Source organism: Lissotriton vulgaris, chromosome 2_2 (assembly GCF_964263255.1).
Source record: "Lissotriton vulgaris chromosome 2_2, aLisVul1.2, whole genome shotgun sequence".
NCBI classification, from domain to species: Eukaryota; Metazoa; Chordata; class Amphibia; order Caudata; family Salamandridae; genus Lissotriton; species Lissotriton vulgaris.
This window is the reverse complement of record NC_141688.1, coordinates 252279789-252301652: the sequence shown is the minus strand read 5'-3', so window position 1 is coordinate 252301652 and position 21864 is coordinate 252279789.

The following is a 21864-nucleotide window of genomic DNA, read 5'->3' as shown; positions in this document are numbered from 1 at the left end:
GAGGGTGCCAGAACTGGCTGGCTGCATTACAGAGTTATTTAACTATTTTGTAGAATTCTTTTGGTGAATTACTATTGTCATTCACACACTTTGCGAAGTAAGTCGTTTTGGTGTTTTTTATAGCATTGTTATAGAATCTTATTTCCGTCTTATATAACTGTCTATCTATATCTGATTTGGATAATCTACACTTGTGCTCTAGTGTTTTACACTTTCTTTTCAAATTTCTGAGATCTATTGAATACCATTTTTTAGATTTAGCTCTACCTTGGGATTTGTTCCCTAGTTTAGGGGCACAGAGGTCGAGGGAAGAGGGTATTGGAAATTTCTGCTAGGAGGTTTTCTATTCTTATATGTACAGGCAATGGCATCAAGGCATCTTTTTTTTTAAGGAGAAGTGGCGCTCAAATGTGTCAGGGGTGTATCACTGAAATAATATCGACGGACAAAATATCGAGTTGCCAAAATATCGTGGACAAAATATCGACAGTCAAAATATCGAGTTTGTATCTACAAACAGGTAAGTACAAAAATATCGAGTACAAAATATCGTTAACAAAAATATAGATGTAAAAAATATCGACTTTATTAAAAACAGTGTTAAATTAAATTAATATTAAATTTTAATTACTAAAATATACTTAAAACGACTTAAATTAAATTATAATAATTAAATAATAAATGAAAATAATAAAAATAATGTTTTAAAATCTTATTTGTTGACCCTGAACCCTAAAAATACCCCTTTACCCAAAAACCCAAAACTGACCCTGAACCCTAAAAATACCCCTTTACCCAAAAACCCAAAACTGACCCTGAACCCTAAAAATACCCCTTTACCCAAAAACCCAAAACTGACCCTGAACCCTAAAAATACCCCTTTACCCAAAAACTGAAAACTGACCCTGAACCCTAAAAATGCCCCTTTACCCAAAAACTGAAAACTGACCCTGAACCCTAAAAATACCCCTTTACCCATGAACTGAAAACTGACCCTGAACCCTAAAAATACCCCTTTACCCATGAACTGAAAACTGACCCTGAACCCTAAAAATACCCCTTTACCCATGAACTGAAAACTGACCCTGAACCCTAAAAATACCCCTTTACCCATGAACTGAAAACTGACCCTGAACCCTAAAAATACCCCTTTACCCATGAACTGAAAACTGATCCTGAACCCTAAAAATACCCCTTTACCCATGAACTGAAAACTGACCCTGAACCCTAAAAATACCCCTTTACCCATGAACTGAAAACTGACCCTGAACCCTAAAAATACCCCTTTACCCATGAACTGAAAACTGACCCTGAACCCTAAAAATGCTCCTTTACCCAAAATTTATTAATATTATTTAATTAGCAATTAATTATTAATTAACAATAACAATAAAGTAAATATATTAGAACATTAGCTGTAATTATTTTAATAATTAATATTATTTTTTCAAAATTAATTACTTAAAAATTACACAAAATTATATATATTAAAAATGTACTCTAATTAATGTAATTAACTAATTACAATTAATTAATTAACAATTATTTACTAATACAAAATATGTTCAAAATTATATTAATTAATTAACTAATTAATATTAATTAATTATCAATTAATTATTAATTAAAAATATTAACAAACATATATTAATTAATTAATTATTATTAAATTACTTCCCACCCTATTCCCCTATAAACCCACAACCCGCTACAGAATTACATTACGCAATTATTATAAAAACAAAATTCATGTAATAAAATATTTTATAACATTAATACACACTATTCACACATATTATTACATAAAAATACACTATAAAATATTATATATTATTAAAAAATCGATATTTTTGCTATCTATATTTTATACAGTCGATATTACTTCACTTACCTGAAAAACGATATTTTTGTAGTCGATATTATGTCCAGTCGATATTTTGTCCAGTCTATATTAAAAACTCGATATTATGTCCAGTCGATATTTTGGAGTCGATATTTTGTCTCTATACCGTCAGGGGTTACAAGCTTCCAGGCTCTTTTTGCCACTGATGACATTTGGGAATTTCACCAGTAGGCTAAGGGTGAAAGAGTTCAAGAAGTGATCTGTCCACATTAGAGGTCTTACTTCTTATATATTGGTGGATTCTATATTGAAAAACACAAGGTCCAGGGTGTGACCGGCAATATGTGTAGGTTCCCTAATCCACTGTTTTAATTGCAAGATCTGCATGTCACTGTCTTTTATGGCAACAGTTCCCAGAATTAAAAGGTCTAGAGCAGGCGGAAGAATGTTCACCTTCAACGCCTCAAAAATCTGGAACTCCCTTCCCCTTCACCTGAGATCTAACCCCAACCTTGCCTCCTTCCGCAAGCAACTCAAAACCCATCTATTCAAATCCCTGTAATCATTCAGCCCCCTACCCCTCCTCCCAGTCTCTGTCAGCCTCATTACACCCCCCTCTGGTTCCCTAGCGCTTGGACGCCCCAGGGCAGCAATCGCGCTGTAGAAATGCATTTTCATTCATTCATTCATTCACTGTCTACTTCTTTAGCCACATATTCATTGACATCTTAAAAGTGAACAATAAAATCTTCTATTAATATGTAGTTCTTGTGTTCCAGACATATGTGGAACAGCTGAGTAAAATCTGGTTTACAGCCAGGAGGGTTGTAGATAATTGCACCCCCAAGTATTCTATGGGTACCGTTTAATATATGGAATGCTAGGATTTTGTGCTTCCCCAGCTGAACCACTTGTTCAGGGATGCAGACAAAGTAGTCTTTGAAAAGTATGGCTATACCTCCTCCTTTCCTGCCCATTCTATCCTGTGACAGAAGTTTGTAGCCAGTTGGTGGGGCAATGGCGATGTCTGGAGAGGTTTTATCGTCTAGCCAGGTCTCCATAATAAAAGCGAGGTCGGGCTTTATTTCCAATTGTACATCCCAAATGTTAAGGGAGTGCTTAGGTACTGATCTGGCGTTAAAATAGATACATTTCAAATGGGGCCATTCTGGGCAGTTGTACTCTATAACCAGTTAATGGATGAGTTGCTGCACCATTTGCAGTACAGACCTGAAAAGGGACCCATCGTGTGCCCTGGGGAGACTTGCGTGCACTGTGTTTTGGTGTTAGGAAGACAGTCTGCTAATTCTATGAGTTTCTTCCTCGAATAGCAGAGCCTGATGTCTTGCTCTGGTTTTGGAGATGCAGGGGGTCTGGCCCGTGCCCCCGGTCAGGAGCAGACAGGCTTGCCTTTGGGGCCCTGGCGATGCACCCACTGTACGCGTCCACTATATGGACGCGCTGCAGCCCCGTTTTTATGGCTGCCCGCGTTGAGCAAATCCCCTAGACCGCTGACTTTGAATACTGCTTCCGGTAACTTCCGGTTTCAGCAGATCCTAAGTCACGATTCTGACCCTCCCACTGTACCCGAGTGCTTTGTGCAGGTAAGCACTTGTGACATCAATGTCAAATTCTAATTCAGAACATTCTAGCAGTTAAATTATGCAAAAAGTTTAATACAGGTATTTAAAAAAATTGTAAAAGCAGATAAGATGGTAAAAAAACATTGGAAGTGAGCTGACTCACTTATTCAGGCAATCCTTGATTCCAGACAGACAGACTTTTATACAATACTGGGCCTAAGCAGGGCTCACTGTCCGAGAGGAAGATGAGCGGAACATCATATTTTGCACAAAATTCAATCTCTATGACTAATCTGTTATGTCTGTCTAGCTCTATAATGCTCCAGCGACATTCCAATATTGAATAATGATGTTCATCGGGTCTTGCTGAATTAATGTATAGTCGTCTAAAAAGAAAATATTTTAAAGTTTTTTAATAATGAAGTAACTTGACAATTCGATTAAGCGTAGTGGGCCCAAAACCTAATTAGCATGGCCTCACAATTATTCTCTTACATTTTTCGCAAATTTATAGTAATTGTATTCAAAATCATCATTTCATAGACTTTGGAACCCTGAACAAGCTGTTCTCGTGTAGCTGCTTTGTAAGGCCATCAATTAAATGGTCATGTCATTACCCATGTGATGCTTTTATCCAAAAAGAATCATTTGTATTTTGTTATGATTTAAATGTATGATTTAAAAGCTAGTTATTATTTATACAAGTCTGTTTATTATTGTGGTGGCCTTTCGAAGTATCTACCTGAATTTCACAACTGGTTCTTGGTTTCAAAGTCTATGACACATTGATTTTGAGTGCAATCGTTAAACATGTATGAAAAATGTAAGAGAATAAATATGTGGCAACGCTAAATAAGTGTTGTGCCCACTACACTGAATCGAATGTGTGGTCAACTAATGTCAGGAAAGGTACATATTTTTGAAGGAATATACAGAGGCCTAACCTTACGAAAAAAATATAGGCGTAACCGCTTTGTAAATATACCAGTAATGAATATAGGCATGATGAAAGCGTTGAAGCGGGCACCGTCTTTTCACTGAGTATGAAAAATATTTTTTCTTTTTTTTAAATTCTTTTTATTCGAATTGTAGTAATATATACCAGATACAGTGGAAGAATAGTCCATTATCACATATAATAAGTTCAGAACATTCCATTGTATATTTTAAACAGTATCAGGGCAATATGGCCTTAATAATCCAGTCCATTTCAGGTTTCACATTGTATGGCAAACTCCTATGGTTCCGTGGAACTAGTTAATACATTAAATATCAATAGGCTCAATATATCCCTGGGCCTGGAAGCTTGTGGTAATTCTTCCACATACAGTTCAAGCTGCTCTTGTCAATAGGTTGTGTCTTGCAACCATTTATACATTTTAGGAGCAGATATCTTACCCCAATGAATCGCCACCCTCCTTTTAGCCAACAAAATTGTCCGGTCCAGGGGTTTCACTAGCCCAAGTAATTACACTAGATGCACATTCCACAGGCTGCAGTGTCATGTCTTTGATGGCCTTAATCACTTGCTCCCAGAAGTGACCCCCTCTCGCTCACTGCCTTGCCCACGTGCCCACCTGTCATTCTTCCAAGGCCCATATCGGAACAACCTAACGGGGGTATAGTATATTTGCTGCAGGTATTTAAAGTGAATGATACATAGATTGCAGAATCGCTGTGACCATGCCTGCTAGTGTACTGGGGCTTTTCCCAGTCCTTGGAGCTCAGCAGTGTGTCCATCATATCATTCCATTTCTCTAAAGCCTGCTGTGCTGTTCTCTGGTTTTCTCGCTGTGATATTGTGTCAAAATGTGTAAAATGTTTCCTTTGTGAAGTGCTAGTAGGGATGGCCCACATTGAAAAAATGACTTTAAACCACAAACGGGTCGTGGGCGCCGTAAGCAGGGAGCACATATCCTCAGTTTCAAGACCCATAGCCCCTGCCTTAGAGATCTATTCAGCAATAACAGGAGGCAGTGCACTGTATAGGACAGAGCTCTGGGGCTTTAATAATGTTGACCCCCTCGTAATGGCCAAAAACCGATTTTATAAGGAGCTGTTGTCCATCCCCAGGAGCTCCCCTAGCAAGCCCATTCAATACGATCTTGGACGCAGATCTATTAAAGATCTTATAATTCTGCGTCCGCTTCTTTATTGGGCTCGCCTGTGGCGTACACCAGAGCTAGAGAGCTACGCAGACGGCCTCAAAGAAGTCATGAGCTTGCAGGCGTCACACAAAATAGTCTGGCTTTCTAAAATAAAGGAACTTTTGACGGCCATTGGCCTTTGGGTGGCGTGGGAGTCCGGTGCTTCATTGTCCAAACTGGAAGTCAAGCGGGCTTACTGGCGGTGGTTCGACTCCCAAGAATCTAGAGCGGATAACTTGGGCAGACTCACCGATGAGTTTCAACTGCACAAAACTGTACCCTTACTCGAACCCTACATGGACTTTATTAGAAAACCCAAAGATAGGGCATTATATGTACAGTTTAGAATGGGAACCCTACCAGTCCGTGAATGCACCTCTAAATGGAAACCCCCCTATCAGACGCTTGCCACCTGTCCGCACTGCAGCACTGAACTGGAAACTATCCCACATGTCTTTTTTGTCTGCAGTGCCTACAATAAGCCTAGATCCAAATGGCTAAAACCAGTCTGTCGCCTACTTGAGACCAGAGGCTATGCCCCAGCACTAAGAATTTTACAATCTAACCCTAACACGGTACTGGCGTACGGGGTAGCTAAATACCTTAGTTGGGCATGGGTGATCAGATGTAAAGCTATGTGACGAACTCTTTCTTAGGCAATCCCTTGTTCCTTGTTTCTTTTAAATTCAAAGCTGTAAATGGTTTAATACTGTTTTAAACTGTCTTTTTAACTATTTATTAAGTGTTTTTTAACAACATGAATTGTATTTTTATTGTCATGTGCTTTCAAGATATTATTATATCGAAATAAAGCCTTGTACCTACCTAAAAGGATGGCCTGTAGGGAATATTAGTGTTGGAGGTGCAGCGGGGAATTGGGAGTAAAGGTATTTCATTTCAATCTATGCGTCATTTCTTGGTGAATATGCCCCAGGGTCCAATGCGGTTGTTCTTGAGTAAAACACACTGGGGCAGATTTACAATAACTGGGGCCCTATCTGTCCAATGCTGTGTCAAGCTTTTCGCCTGCTACAAGCAGGCGCAGGGTTTTGACGCAGCAGTGGCCTAAATGTGGCTGACTGAAAACCCCCCTGCGCCGGAACGCCTCTTAATGCGCAGGGCTTTACAACATGACGCATCTCCCAGATGCGTCACGTTGTAAATACCCCACATCATGGCGCATCTTTTGCACCGCCGCTGCGTCACAAAAGTGATGCAACGACGGCGTAAAAGAGGTGCAAGTGGCTTGTAAATCTTCCCCACTACATTCTACCCACCTGCTGCTTGTGTTTCCTTTGTAGCCAGGCAATGATAGTTTGATGATGGCTTTGTAGCTGATGTGAGCGGTCTGTGGTAAAGGTAGAATTTTCTTAAATGGAGACAGGTATGGTTGGAACCTTTGCCTACTGTATTGGTTTGAGAGGCAAGGCAAATTAGAAGTGAGTACTGTCAGAATGCACTAAAGTGAATTATAGATCCAACAGGAGTGAATCACATTTTTGCAATGCTCAAAATCCACAGCCCGACATATGTGATTGGAAAATGTTGGTTAGCAGTAGATGTGATGTAGAGGGAATGAGATACGAAAGAAAACAGAGACACTGGATATCGCTACTCTGACTCATGAGTCTTCTTGAAACTGTTTTCTACTGGAGCAGAGCAAATATCTAAAGGCAAAATTACTATCATTATTTCCTTACCAATCTATAGAAGCTTCTTGCACACAGTATAATAAATGATATATCCTGAAATATCTCTGTCATAGACTCTGTATATTCTAGTGGAACTCTGATATTAAATAATATCTATGTAATCAAGGTGATGAGAGTTTTTGATTTACTACATGCTCTTTGCTGATGAATGTAAATTGCTTCTATATGGGAGAGCACAGTCTTTGGTTTGAATATATATTTGAGTTGTTTATTCAACCTATAATATGACAAACATTCATCAGAATTATATACTTCACATTGGTATCAATTAATCACTTCCCTCTAATCATATCACTACCTTAACACAATATATCTGTCAAAAACACTTTTAAAGGAAGGAGGAACCTTCCCTTTCTTGACGTGGATTAGCAGGAAAAGTAAAAAAGAAAATATGAGTATTTAGTTTGGACTTCAGAACATGCTACAAACATGCTTCCAAAAATGGCAAACTCTGTCCAAGGTTTTCCGTGAGTTCTGTTTAAAAGTCCCTGCAGTGGCAGCAATGTGTCTCCATAGTCTAGGAAAGATGATCTGAAATTGAGGAACTTGTTAACTTCAAAACAGCTGCTGCAATTTGAACACATTGTGAGAGTTTGGTGACGTCTGCAGAAATGTATGGATTACACTCAGGGGCTAAGTGAAGTGCAGACCTCACAGTCATGAAATCTCTCAACGTTCCTTACTCTAAATCTCACCACAAGCAATGTTCAGAGTATTGTAATTGAGCGTCTGCTGAGCATCGAATGCCAAGGGCATGCCACCAAGTATGAGAAACAGTGGCGGCTGGTGAACTTCGAAGTGGTGAGACACCAAACTAATTCCAAACTTGGACTTGGTATCCAAATCAAGAGGTGAGGAGTTTCACAACCAAAATAGAGTTAATTAGATCATTTCTAGCTTAAGTTATGCAACAAAAAGTAATAATTTTATAATTTTTTGGGTAGAGTTACTGTGAGTCAAGCTGTTTGTGTTTGTTAGTGTATGTGTGTTTATTTGCACATCTCTGTTTATTTTTGTATCTTTGTGTGTATGTGTTTGGTGTGGCTATGTATGTGAGTTCTGGTTATTTGCGTCACTGTGTTTTTGTGGCTGTGTATCTGTTTGTATCTGTTTCCTCAAATGTGGACCTTCCTGCTTCTCCACATGTTGATGTATGAAACTGTGTGTATATCTATGAGTCTAGACTTGAGTGTCAAATTAGCTAAATTTTTGGTTTACAGCAAAGCTTTTTAAGAAAAAAAGACAAAGGGCCCGGTTCACATGGGTAAACTGAGCCGAAAGTCTAACTTTGCAAGTTTTTGGTATTCAAAATGGGCATTTACTACACATAAATGCCTTTTGTGAATACCAGAAGTTGAACGGAACAAATTTCGGTTTTCACAAAGGGCGCTTAGGAGTAATAAATGCCCTTTGTGAATACCAAAAGTCGTAAAGTTAGACTTATTTCTCATTTACCTTTGTGAATCGAGATCAAAATCTCATTTTTCACGAAATGCCCAGAGCAGAAGTTAGTCTTTTGTACACCGGGGTAATAAGCTTGCTGAGCATTTCCAGTATGACTATGGGTGTGCGTTTAAAGGCATCTTTGAAGCTGGAAGCATTTCACAAATTAAAAATAAGCATGTTGGGCCTCTTTTACCATAATGTGATGCACAGCAGTGAAGTATTCCTGCTGTGCTGCCGTGCAACAAATTAAAAGGGTAGGAATATACCGTATCTACAAGATACTGCAAATTCCTGTCCTTCTCCCCAGTTCCAGCCCACAAGCAGCAGTCATGCAGCAGTGCAGACATCCTAGCGTCATTTTGCAACATTGCCCGCACTGAGGGGATGATTGTTTTTAGGGACACCTTCCTGTACAAAAACAATCATTAAAGTATTTCTGCGTGTAGCGCCTCCTTACGCCTCCTCTGCGAAGGCCTGGGATGCTGACGCATTCCCAGGTTTGCAAAATGTTATAAATATGGGTATGCTTCAAGTTACATGTTTGTTGCGTAGGAAACCTACAGCAACACCCATGGAATGCCCCTTTCATACAGACATGAGTGAAATGGAAACATATTTACAAGGTTAGGAAAAGTCATGCAGTGTGATATGTGTTTGTGTCACTGTGTCTTTGTGGCTGTGTATCTGTTTGGATCTGTTTTTGCGCATGTGTGGGAGTTCTTGCGTCTCGGCATGTTGGTGTATAACTTTATCCTTCTATCTATGAGTCTAGGCTTGAGCGTCTTTTTGGGCAAATTTGCTGAATTCTTACTTAACAGTGAAGGTTTAAACAAAAACAAAAAAGACACAATATAATTTTTCATGAAAATGACCAGGACAGAGGTTTGTCTACGGTACACTGGGCTAATAAGCTAGCTGAATACTTTCAGGGTGACTCTGTTTGTATGTTTAAAAGCATCTTTCAAGTTGGAAGCATGTCAGTATTTTAAAATGAGCATTTTTGACCTCATTTACAATATTGTGACGCAGCGCAGCAAGCCTTTCTACTGCACAGATGTGCGTCAAAAAAAAAGAGCTGGAGATAAAGGCACTTTCCTCTTTCATATGCATAGAAAGAGGAAAAAACTAGGAGAAATAAAAGTATTCTACTTGTTGGGCCTCCTTATGATGACTCCCCTCGGGAGGCGTAGGAGTCTGAAGAATTCCCAGGTTTGCAAAATGTTGTAAATCTGGAAATTTGGCAAGTTACAACGATGTTGCGTGGGAACACCCACAGCAACACCCCTGGAACGCCCCTTTCACGCAGAGGTATGCGTGAAAGGAAACATATTTAGAAGGCCATGAATAGTCACGCAGGGTGCCTTTACATGGCCGTGTTAATATGGGGGAGCCCATTCCACTGCAGCTGCGTCAATAATAGTGATGCACCTGCTGTGCAATGTGCTTATAAATTAGAGACTTTATATTTTGTGGATCCAAATATTTAAATAGCTTATTTTAAGTATGATGAGTTGATTACTTTCAGTAACACTCTGTGTGTCTCAAAGTATTTTCACATACTCTGTAGTGTTCCTTCAAGTACCTTATGGCTGGACATGTGAGCATACCCTGGAGATTCTATGCAAGCCGTATCCCCTTTCAGGGGGTTGAAGTTTGCTGTAAAGATCAGAGCGGAGACTGCAGTATAGTGCACATGACCTAATCGCTGCACACATGTAATGCATACTTAAAATAAATGTTGCAGAGTGTGGCTTGCATAGTATTTGAACGCAAATTACTTACGGAATCAAGGGGCATATTATCAAGGGGGTTTATCTCCGCTTTTTTGGCTCTAAAAGCCAAGAAAGCGGAGATAAAGTTATCTCCCTATTACCTAGCAGTCGCGAACACCAGTTAGCGATAGCTAGCAGGAGATAGCGACCACCTTGGGCCCCATTTTGCATGTCAGTGATATTTATCACTAATGACATGCAATGTGGGTTTGCCAAGATGTTAGCGACTGGAAACAGTCGCTAACATCGCTATCTCCTATTACCAACTTTTGGAGATATTCGCGCTAAGCTAAGCACGAATATCTCCAAAAGCTAACACCTGCCGTGAGCAGTTCTTAGCCATGTTATCCAATGGGAGGTGGATAACATGGCTAAGAGCATTAGCTCGCCAATGCATGAATATCGCTGACTTTTCAGAGATATTCATGCTTATCGCATTTGCGATAAACCTTGGTAATACCAAGGTTTATCTGCGATAAAAATCGCCGCAGCTCAGCGGTAAATTTTTGTCTCTAACCAAGCAATAGTGATAATTATCGCTATTGCTTGCTAATAGGCCCCCTTGTGCTTGAACGGACATTGCCGTAAAGTTTGTGCACAGGAAACAACAATGCAGAAAGTGCCAGGGCAGATACTGTTATCAGTTAGTTTTATATGTATTATTATTTTTGTTTACTTAGTTCAATAGTGACGGTCCCAATCCAGAAGAAAAACGCTGCTGTTTGTAGCACGACCAGTGCGACTCGGCTAGGTGGGGTTAGTGATTTCACACCACATGTGATGGGAGACAGTGGGGTGTGACTTACCTGATTGGCATGCATCTCCAGGACTCAATGCATAATACCTGAAATACCCTGGGCTGACTTAAGCAGCAATGGAATCGGGGGTTATCCTTCACTACAGAAAGTCAGGGTTTTGCTGACCTCACAAGCCCAAGGACTGAGAGATCATCAGCCCAGCACATTGTGGCTCAAGAGGCTGGTGCAAGCGCATAGAATTTGTCTACCCGACACTGGCCTGTGACTGCTGCCTGACCCACACTCACAGCAACGATTACTTTAACAGTCACAGCAGGGAATCTATTGGCATCTGTTTTATAGGCACTACAGTACCTACGAGCAAAATAAAGGAAGAAACACTGATGGAGCAGCCTCAGTACCCTAAGGAAAGAACTGCTACTGATGACAAGTATTCCCATGTTCTTCATGTTCTGAGACCTTGAGGGATGGATTCCAGGACTTGCTGGTTAGTTGAAGAGCAGAGTCTTCTTTAGTTACACCCAAGGCTTTGGTCATGAGGTAGAAACAACTCCTTGAAAACTCCCCTGCACATGATTCTGTCACACAGTGATGTTGGTTGAGTTGTCTGGTCAGTTGTGTACATGTTAGTAAATTTTCATGAAATTTGCCCATATTTCCTAATGGTATTTTTTTGAAAATCTCCTTGTGCCCTGGGGACTCACCTTTTTTGCTGACTGGTACTTGTGGTAACTGACTCTGACTGACCCTGGACTCTGCCTATCCATGCCTAGGGCCAGTGCTATGCTGAAGAAGACACTTAGAATACAGTGAAACTATTGACATGCGCCAGGGTACACTATGGGTTAGGGGGCCCCTATGATCGGGACAACCCTAGTTATAAGGAGGCTCCTTATAAAATCATTTTTATATGCCTTGGGGTTAGTAATATTGCACATTTCACTCCACATAATGCAGTACAGCGACTTTTGTGCTTGGAGCACTCTGTAGAGAGCATATGCAATATGTATACATATTCAGAACCCCTAATGTCTCCCCTAGGTATCCCAAGACAGGGGGGTCCTGCAGTTATTGGCAGAGTCCTCATTAAAGATGTTTTACAAGCCCTGGTATTGGAACAATTGCCCAAGTCATTTTTCCCATTGCAAATACCTAGTCACATAGGTTAACATGGCATGACGTTTTAAAATAACAACTCATGTTAAGGAAGTCATAAAAATATAATTCAAGGATAGCCTAGTATGGTATTTATAAATCCAACAATATGGATTTGTTGAATGAATCCTAAAATGTACAAACAAATAGTTATAAGTCTTTCTTGTCTGTAGGTCAAAATTCAGTCTACCAGTGTTCTGTGCTGATTGGTCAGAGTTAAGTGGATTAGCCAGGCTCATTTGATGAGGTAATAGGTAGCTCAGGGGGTCATAGAGCCATACTTGGAGAAGAAGGGTTTTGCTACATAACATAACACATGTGTATTTCTAAAGCGCACGTTCACCACTACGGGTATCTTGGCGCTGAATAACAGATGTTTGTTGTTACCCAACTCAATGGTACTCATTTTATCGACCTCAGATGGATGAAAGGCTGGGTGGACCCGCCGGGATTCGAACCTGTGACCATGAGGTCGAACACAGGCCCCTGCAGTGGACGTATTAGTCCACTGAGCCACCAGACCCGGCTACATAGGAGTGCAATGGCTGTAAAAAATCCTCTTCAAAAAGAGGAAGGGACAGACAGTGTAAGTCAGGTCCAGTTACAGCCCTGCCCTCTGAACCCAGCCAAATGGGAGGCTTAAGGCAGGAATCTCCAGATGAAAAGGGGAGGGAGTCTATGGGGATGAACTCTCCTGAGGGTCCTCTGCTCGAAATTCTGACATATTACATATTGGAGAAATAGTGCATTCTGGGAGAGCTTTGTGCCACACTTTGGAGGAAGTGGTCATGCTCTCTGGTGTTACCCTGCACCTCATTGGACAGGAGAGCCTCTCTGCTCTGCTGCCTGATACTGAGAGTCGGAGAAGGATTGCCAAGCTAGAAACTTGATTTGCACCATCAGGCCCTGCGCTCTGAAAAGACTGTGCCTGCTGCATTATCTGGAACTACAGCATTTTGGATGTACCTAGCTTCAAGAGGAATAAAGAGGTAATGCCGAGCTGAAAACTTGATTTGCACCATCAGGCGCTGCATTCTGAGAGACAGTGCCTGCTGCATTATCTGGAACTGCAGCCCTTAGGATGTACATTGTTTCAAGAGGAATAAAGCACTGCTTCCTGCATCAACTCCACCAAGAGTCTCTTGCCTAGAGTGTAACCAGTGGACTTTTAAGGGTGTTGTCCAGGTGCATTGTGGGACTTGTGGTCCCAACCTTTCAAGGACCATCTCGGAGATTTCAGACCCTTGGATTGTGTTTTGGACACTTTGAACCCTCACCAAATCTGATCTGCTGGAGAAGGCAGCATGACGTCTGGTGAGAAATCCTCCAGAAAAGTTTCTAAGCAGGAAGGTAAAATCTTGACTGGGGACTCCCACTTAGTATATCAATTGCAGTTGGCCTCAAACTTTGGCTTTGTCCCAGACAGAGGCGACAAAATGTCCAGAAGAGGCACTATTGGTTTCTAAGCACTAGAATGTGTTTATTCTTTAGAAATTCATATCTCTGTGTCCCTACATTGAATTTGTTTTGTTTTTGTGTAATTTTACAGCTGTAAATAGTTCCTGATTTTATAAATTAGTCTTGGATTTTTATTGAGCGCTGCTCTGAGAGAATTGCTTTTCTGTTTTGCTGTGCTGCCCTGCTGCCCGGTGATCTCTGGCCTCTGAGACCAAAGACTGGACCTGTCTCACTTAAACACACAGTGGCTCCAAGGGCTTGCTGGCTTGCACCCTCTTCTGAAGTCTCAGGACCATCAGAGACTTCCTTCAACCCTGTAACAGCACCTGAACAAACTCTGCCACATGGAAGTCATGTCCTGCCAATTGGTGCCGATCCAGGCCTGGGTCCTTGAAATTAAGCCACTGCTGTGCAGAACTATCAAAATTGACACAGTGCCCACTTTGCGCAGATCGGAACCTATTTATAGGCCTTCGACGCCAACTCAGGAGCTTTGACGGATAGCGCTGCTTGATGACAATGGACAGTGCAGCACAACAACGAGACAGCATCTGCATCGTTGAAAAGCCTTCAACACTTGCGCAGATGTAAATTGACAGATCAAGTCTTCGGCGTTGACGTTTGCCCCATCCAAGGTACTACTTTATCAGGACCTGCATGAGTCCTGTAGCCAGCCTGCCCTCCATTGCAGTCGGCCGGCACTTTAGATTTACCCTGGTCCATAACGACCTCAAGTAACCCCTAAGCTCTATTTGCTTCTAAGCACTACTTTTTGATGTATTATTTAAAAATTCATCACTCCTATTTTACTGACTGGAGTTTTGTCATTTTGGTCTTGCTCTACGCATAACATTATTGTTCTAAACCTACCAGGACTTGATCAGCACACACTAATTCATGAAGTCAAAAGAACAAGAAAAGAATTGTATTCTCAGACATTTATGATGGAATTTCTAAAAGATTTTTTATTCTTTTAATCTCCACATGGTAGCTAGCGCATTTCTTCTTTTTATAGGACTTCTTCTGGGCTAAAAAACATAGATAACATAAACATAATTTAAAATCCTGTTATATTGTACAATTCTCACTAAAATATTTACAATCTATATATGTACAATTTGACTCATACTATATTTACATATTTAAAAACCACCACATGGTCAGGCATCTGAATTTTTGGGCAACAGCAACAAGTGCATATCATCAAGCCACGCCATTTGCATTTGTATTGATTGACTTACATCTCTATTAGGCAAAACAATGCATCTTCATTGATAATAGACAGACAGAATATTCAAAATTACCATATTTTGCTATCAGACACTAATGTGTGGAGGAGAAGAAGGGAGAAACAACAAATGAAAGAAGAAAGGGGAGGTCATAATATATAATCTATAATCCAAGATTTGCAAATACATTTTGAGCAATAATTACCACAAACAGGTATCTTTTAAATGTACTGTTGTATAAGCTCTAGACTTTTTTGAGAAAAGAAGTCATGTTCTAAAGAGGGTTAAAATAACCAGACATAGGTATGCAGATATAATTTCAAGAAACTCCTTTCTTAGTATTCTTACATCAGAGACAAGATATTTCAATAAGTCCAATTATTTGAGAGTAGATTATTATCCAGATCAAGATTTTTTCTGGCCAATGTCGGCCACTGCATCTACAATAACATAGTATGTAATAGGATTTATGGCAGTATGTTTCTCAATACTCACTTTCTGCAGCACAGGCCAACAGTGTTTTTTTTGTTGTTGATACACATCAGATATTTGTTGTGGCCCCTACATGTTTATTTCTCTTCATGTGTGGGCCCATGGCCTGTATACTGCTCCAATCAAATTGAATTTATAAAGCAAATTGTAAGCTGTCCTTTTTGACATACTCAACTCATCTATTAGACGTGGCTCTAATAAGAACCCACCATATTCCAGTGTCGGCGGCATTAAACATGTTACCCACAAATCAGTTACAAGCCGTCTTCTTAACTCCTGCGGTTTTGCCCTCAATTGTTATTCCACATTAGGACCATTTTCATGGTTAAACCATGGCGCTCAAGTAGATAAAACATTACACATCAAGCCTACTACAGGCCAAACAAAACGCCCATAAATGTAACAAATGTGTTCATACTTTGCTCATCCATTAAATGTCGCTCTACTAAGGATACCACCATATCGGAACATACTGCTCCAAAGTCAATTGTAAGCCATCCATCTTAAGCCTTGCGGCTTTGCCCTCAATCGCTAATATGCATTTAGACTATTTATGGTTGAGTCGTGGCGCTCCAATGAATATAAATATACACATCGAGCCAGCTAGAAACCAATCCGCCGTGGGAACAAATTACTAAAATCAGTTTCTTTCCATGTTACGTAGGCCATCCACATAATGGACAGAGCCCATGAATGCACCAATTCCATTCATACTTCTTTCACCTAATAGATGTGGTCAAGGCGACAAACCGCCCTCCTCCAACTCTTCTCTGTTCGTAATATCAAACAGAGAATCCTTCACTTCCCGACTTTAAAATTTTCCCTCAACCTTTGTAAATGCGCACTACATCTAAAATAGCAGCCAACATGGTGGCCATCTTGAACAAATATATTTTTGATAGTACTGTGCACTACTGATTGTAACTACTGCAATAGTCTCTAAAGTCATTTCCTCAAGATCAATGATATGGCTAAATTTGTTTGACCAATGGTCATCCTATTTCAAGATCTTTCAAAAAGTCATAATATCTAACAGAAACCCTTTCTTTATCTGATCTTTCCTGCAACCTTTGTGCATGCGCACTACATCCAAAACGGCAGCCAACATGGCAGTCATCTTGAACAATTATATTTTTGGCATTACTGTGCACTACACAATGTAAATACTGCAATAGTCGCTAAAGTCATTTTCTCAAGATCAGTGATATGGCCAAATTGGTTGACTGGTGCTCATCCAATTTCAAGATCTTTCAAAAAGTCAATAATATGTAGCAGAAACCCGTTCACTTTCCGATTTTTGCACTTCCCCATGTACCTTGCACATGCGCATTACATCGAGATCAACACTCAGTATAGCGGCCATCTCAAACAGGTGTGTATATATACTATTGCTATAAGCCTCAAATATTGGCCATTACAACCATCTATAGAATTGCGTTGATCAGGATCAACAGGATGGTAAGAGCTCCATTAGTAAAGCATTACCTTAGAAGCGTATTACTCTAGTTAATTAATTAAATCAGTGTGTGTCGTGACCCAAAAACAATCAAACGCAAGTAATATATTATACTCAATTGGCGTAATTTTTAAGACGTATGGATGTACTACAATATTTCATGTGTAGTGTTCAAAATGCACAATTATCTTTTTGGCAGCCATCTTGGAGCAGTATTTTATCATGATTGCTCCATCCCAATGTAATTCCCACTCGGCGCAATCATGATGAAACAACATCGACACATTAGATTACACAACTCAAATATAAAAAACATTTCACTATTCCTTCCAATATCAGTTTCGAATGATCAATTTATATTATTTCCTACATATTTTATGATTATTTTTAAAAGTGTCATGCCAATGTCTGAAGTGGCAAGATGTTGAATCTACCATTTGTTATTATTTCATGAAAAAACACATCAAAAGGGATAAGCCCCCAATTAACATCACATGTCAGAAATGTTGTAATCATATCCAACCAATGGTCGAGCTTGTGTATTTGATTCATATTAAAACATTTGCATCATCACCAGTAAATCCAAGCACATCATATACAGTGAAAGAGATGAGAAGACGCTATTTTACAAAAAATAGTGCATTTCAGAGTTGCTGTTAAGGCCCTGATGTACCGATTGTAAGCGACATATCCATCTTGCCTCGGCCTGACGTAGAGACAGATGCTTGACCATGTGGTGGTTTGTAAATATGGAAATATAATATGAATCGAAATGTACATTTATAGATTGTAAATATGTTAGTGAGTGAGAATTGTACAATATAACATGAATTTAAATAATATTTATGTTTTCAATGTTTTTGAGCACTGAAGAAGTCCTATAAAAGGACGGAACGCGTTGGCTACCCTGTGGAGATTAAAAGAATAAAGAATAAAGGATCTTTTAAAAATTCCATTGTAGAGGAGGAGATTCGCGGGCAAGCAAGATGGCCGCGTAAGCTCGGAGCTCCGGAGACCCTCCAACCCTCCGCATAAATCCTGATAGATATCCTGATCCACGGTGGTGATTCTAGTTGGTGAATGGTCGTAGAGATCGGATCTGCTTTCCGATCCAAAATCCGACCCTCCTTGACGATACGGCGTGTTGAAATTCCGTGCCAGGGGCGGACCATTGTCTCGGTGATGGCCAATGGCTGCGACAACGAAGTGCATGATCGATATGCCGAGTGAGCGCCTCCTGTTCCAGCTGGCGGAGTAAGCGGAGCTGCGGAATGGCCTATCGCTGGCTGAACATCTGTGGTTGCTACACTCCGCACTTGCTTGAGTACTCGAAGGGATCTCGTTGTACTAACCCTTTGTTCTGCCCCTGGTTCCAACATGGCGGGCAAGGGCGACCCTGACAGAACGGCGAACCGGGTCAGTAGGAAGACGGTCCAGCCTCAGACCAACAAGATTGACCGGTACGCCCAACAAAGGACCTCGCCAACTGTGGCCGCTCATTCCAAAGACTCTCTACGTGCGGGCTCGCCAGATGGGTCGGAGCCAACACTCCGGGACATCATGGGGGCTATAGCTGGCATCAGAACGGAGATGCATAAGCAACACGAGGTCCTGACGCACAAGGTCGATAAGTGCGTGTATCAAGAGGGAGAGAGAGGACCAAATAGCTAGTCCAGATCCCCGGTTTATATGTAGATTAATCAAAAAGAGACTAGCTATGGGTTGGGGTGGTATGATGTTTACATTGTAAAGATCATGGTGACTCAGGTAAGTTTTGTTGGTCAGGGGTGGCACCCATTGGGTGTCTTAAGAAAGCCCTCACCCACCAACCTAGTTGGTGGCATGCTTCATCATCGGGCCCACCCAGTGACACCTAGCGTGTCCCGGGTGTGCTACGACGCCTGAATACAGCGGAGCAGGTATGTCACTGTGTGTGCGGTGAGGGATGTTAAGAAGGTGAGTTTAAAACGGCTTGGCGGGGGTCCCTATACCCAGAGGGTAAAAGACTTTATTAATAGGGCCTCCGTCAGCGGTTAAAAATAAGGCTGTGGGATGTAAGAGGCGAGTTACGACCTCTCACGTCCTTTAGAGTGTCAGCATGTTTCAGCCAGTGCCTTATTGATATGCTGGCTTTCTTCAGGACAGTTAAAATGGGTGTAGGTGTGATTAAAACTAGTGGGTGTGTAGTGTGGACTATGTGTCTACACGCCCTAAAGTGTATCTAACTGTGAGAGGGGGGATTCCCTTCTCAAGATCACGCTAGTTTTAAGTGGTGTCCTCTTCAAGGTACTTTGAAGTGGCAAAGGTTAGACCAGGATTACTGGTCGATACCGGCTGTGGACCTAATGTGCCTCCTTCGTGGAACCGGAGTTAGATACACTTTAGGGCGTGTAGACACATAGTCCACACTACACACCCACTAGTTTTAATCACACCTACACCCATTTTAACTGTCCTGAAGAAAGCCAGCATATCAATAAGGCACTGGCTGAAACATGTTGACACTCTAAAGGACGTGAGAGGTCGTAACTCGCCTCTTACGTCCCACAGCCTTATTTTTAACCGCTGACGGAGGCCCTATTAATAAAGTCTTTTACCCTCTGGGTATAGGGACCCCCGCCAAGCCGTTTTAAACTCACCTTCTTAACATCCCTCACCGCACACACAGTGACATACCTGCCCCGCTGTATTCAGGCGTCGTAGCACACCCGGGACACGCTAGGTGTCACTGGGTGGGCCCGATGATGAAGCATGCCACCTACTAGGTTGGTGGGTGAGGGCTTTCTTAAGACACCCAATGGGTGCCACCCCTGACCAACAAAACTTACCTGAGTCACCATGATCTTTACAATGTAAACATCATACCACCCCAACCCATAGCTAGTCTCTTTTTGATTAATCTGCACAAGGTCGATACCCTGGCGATCGACCTCAACCTGATCAGGGCCGACCTTGGCAAGACCAACGACAGAGTGAAATCACTGGATATTAAAACTGCGAGCCTCACGACTGATGTCTCGGACCTGCAGACGGAGGTCCGGAATTTGAGGTCGATCAATGACCTATTCTCAAGGCGGCTGGAAGACTTTGAGGGACGGGCCAGGTGGCAAAATGTGCGCATTATTGGGGTATCGGAGGGTGCAGAGGACTCGGCCACCGACCTCTTTGTCGAGGATCTGATAAAGACTCATCTGGCCCCGGCGGGCCTCAGCCATTTCTTTTCGGTCGAGCGGGCTCACAGAATGCCGGGTGGACCACCGAAGACGGGCGCCACACCGAGGCCCATCATCGCTCGTCTGTTCAACTTCAGAGATCGAGATGTGATCCTACAGGCCTCGAGATGGCATGGGCCCCTCAAGTTCCAGAAAGCGGATGTCAACTTCTACCCGGACTTTACTAGGACTGTTCAGAGACAGCGTCAAAGTTTTGTGGGAGTGAAGTGGCGTTTCAGAGACTTGGGGATGAAATACTCCATGATGTTCCCCGCTAGACTGCGTATTGAGCGCGATGGCCGCGCTATGTTTTTCGACATGCCTGAGTCTGCGAGTGACTGGCTGGACACTTTGCCGCACAGACGCGAGGAACAGGAGGAACATTCCGAGGGTGCCTCTGGAGGCCCTGATCGTCAGGAGTAGTACTCATCACACTAACTTTGTCGGTTGGTGTTCCTGTTGACTGTGACCTACAAGCCATACTGTAGCACTTTAATGTGAATATCCTTTCTCTTACATGGAGGGTGGCGGGGGGGATTACGTGATCTCCTTTCTCCTCTAGGGTCTTCTTGTAGCTTAGTTCATGGGGCGACAGGCACACTGCTGTTTGGGGGGGGCTTTTTAGTCTGATGCAGGGGTGCAGGGTGGGTGGTGGTATGTGGGTTGGTTTTGTGTGCTCTCTTTGTTCCTTCTTTCCTTTTCTAAGGCAATGTATCGTATGCTCTAATTCGTTCAATGTATCTGTGAGGTCTACTGGGGTCGGCGGAGGCCTGAGGTTCGACGATGGGGGGTAGGAAATTAAAAGTTCTGTGTTGGAATGTTAATGGCTTGGGTGATCGCATTAAGAGAGGGGGGGTCTTGCAATTGTTCAGAAGAAGTATGCCCGATGTTGTTTTGTTACAGGAGACACATTTGGTGGGAAATACGTGTCGTGCGTTCAATAGGAAGGGTTTCAAAATAGTGGCACATTTAGGGTTCTCCTCGGGGTCCCGGGGGGCAGGGATTATGGTGCGCACGTCTCTCCCTTTTGAGATTGACCCCACTGTCGTGGACGAGAGGGGGCGGTATGCTGCCGTCACAGGGAGATGGGAGGGGTGGTCCCTGATTCTGGTTTCAGTTTATGTTCCCCCGGGGTTACAAAACAACACTTTTCAGGACCTTGGAAGCGCCATTTTGAACCTGCCTGAGGGGCTGCTTATTGTGGGTGGTGATTTCAATTCAGTCTGCTCCGGGACCTTGGACAGACATCCGCCCAGAGATCTCCGTAGTTCACAATCTTGGCTGCCCGATTTCCTTGACACTATGGGTCTGATCGATTGCTGGAGACTTATGCATCCCACCCAGAGCCAAGACTCGTTTCATTCTGGGGCACACGGTAGCCTCTCAAGAGTAGATTATGTCCTGGCCTTAGCGGCCCATGCGCCGGCGATCTCGGAGGCCCGCTTGTTGGCAAGGGGCATCTCGGACCACTCCCCGGTGTGGGTGTCCTTTGATTTCGACATTGTGGTTACCAAGCGGCCTGTGGTGGTCAATCCATGGTACTTTCGGAACCCAAAGACGCGCGGACTCCTGGCCAGAGCTATCGAGCTCTATTTTACTGA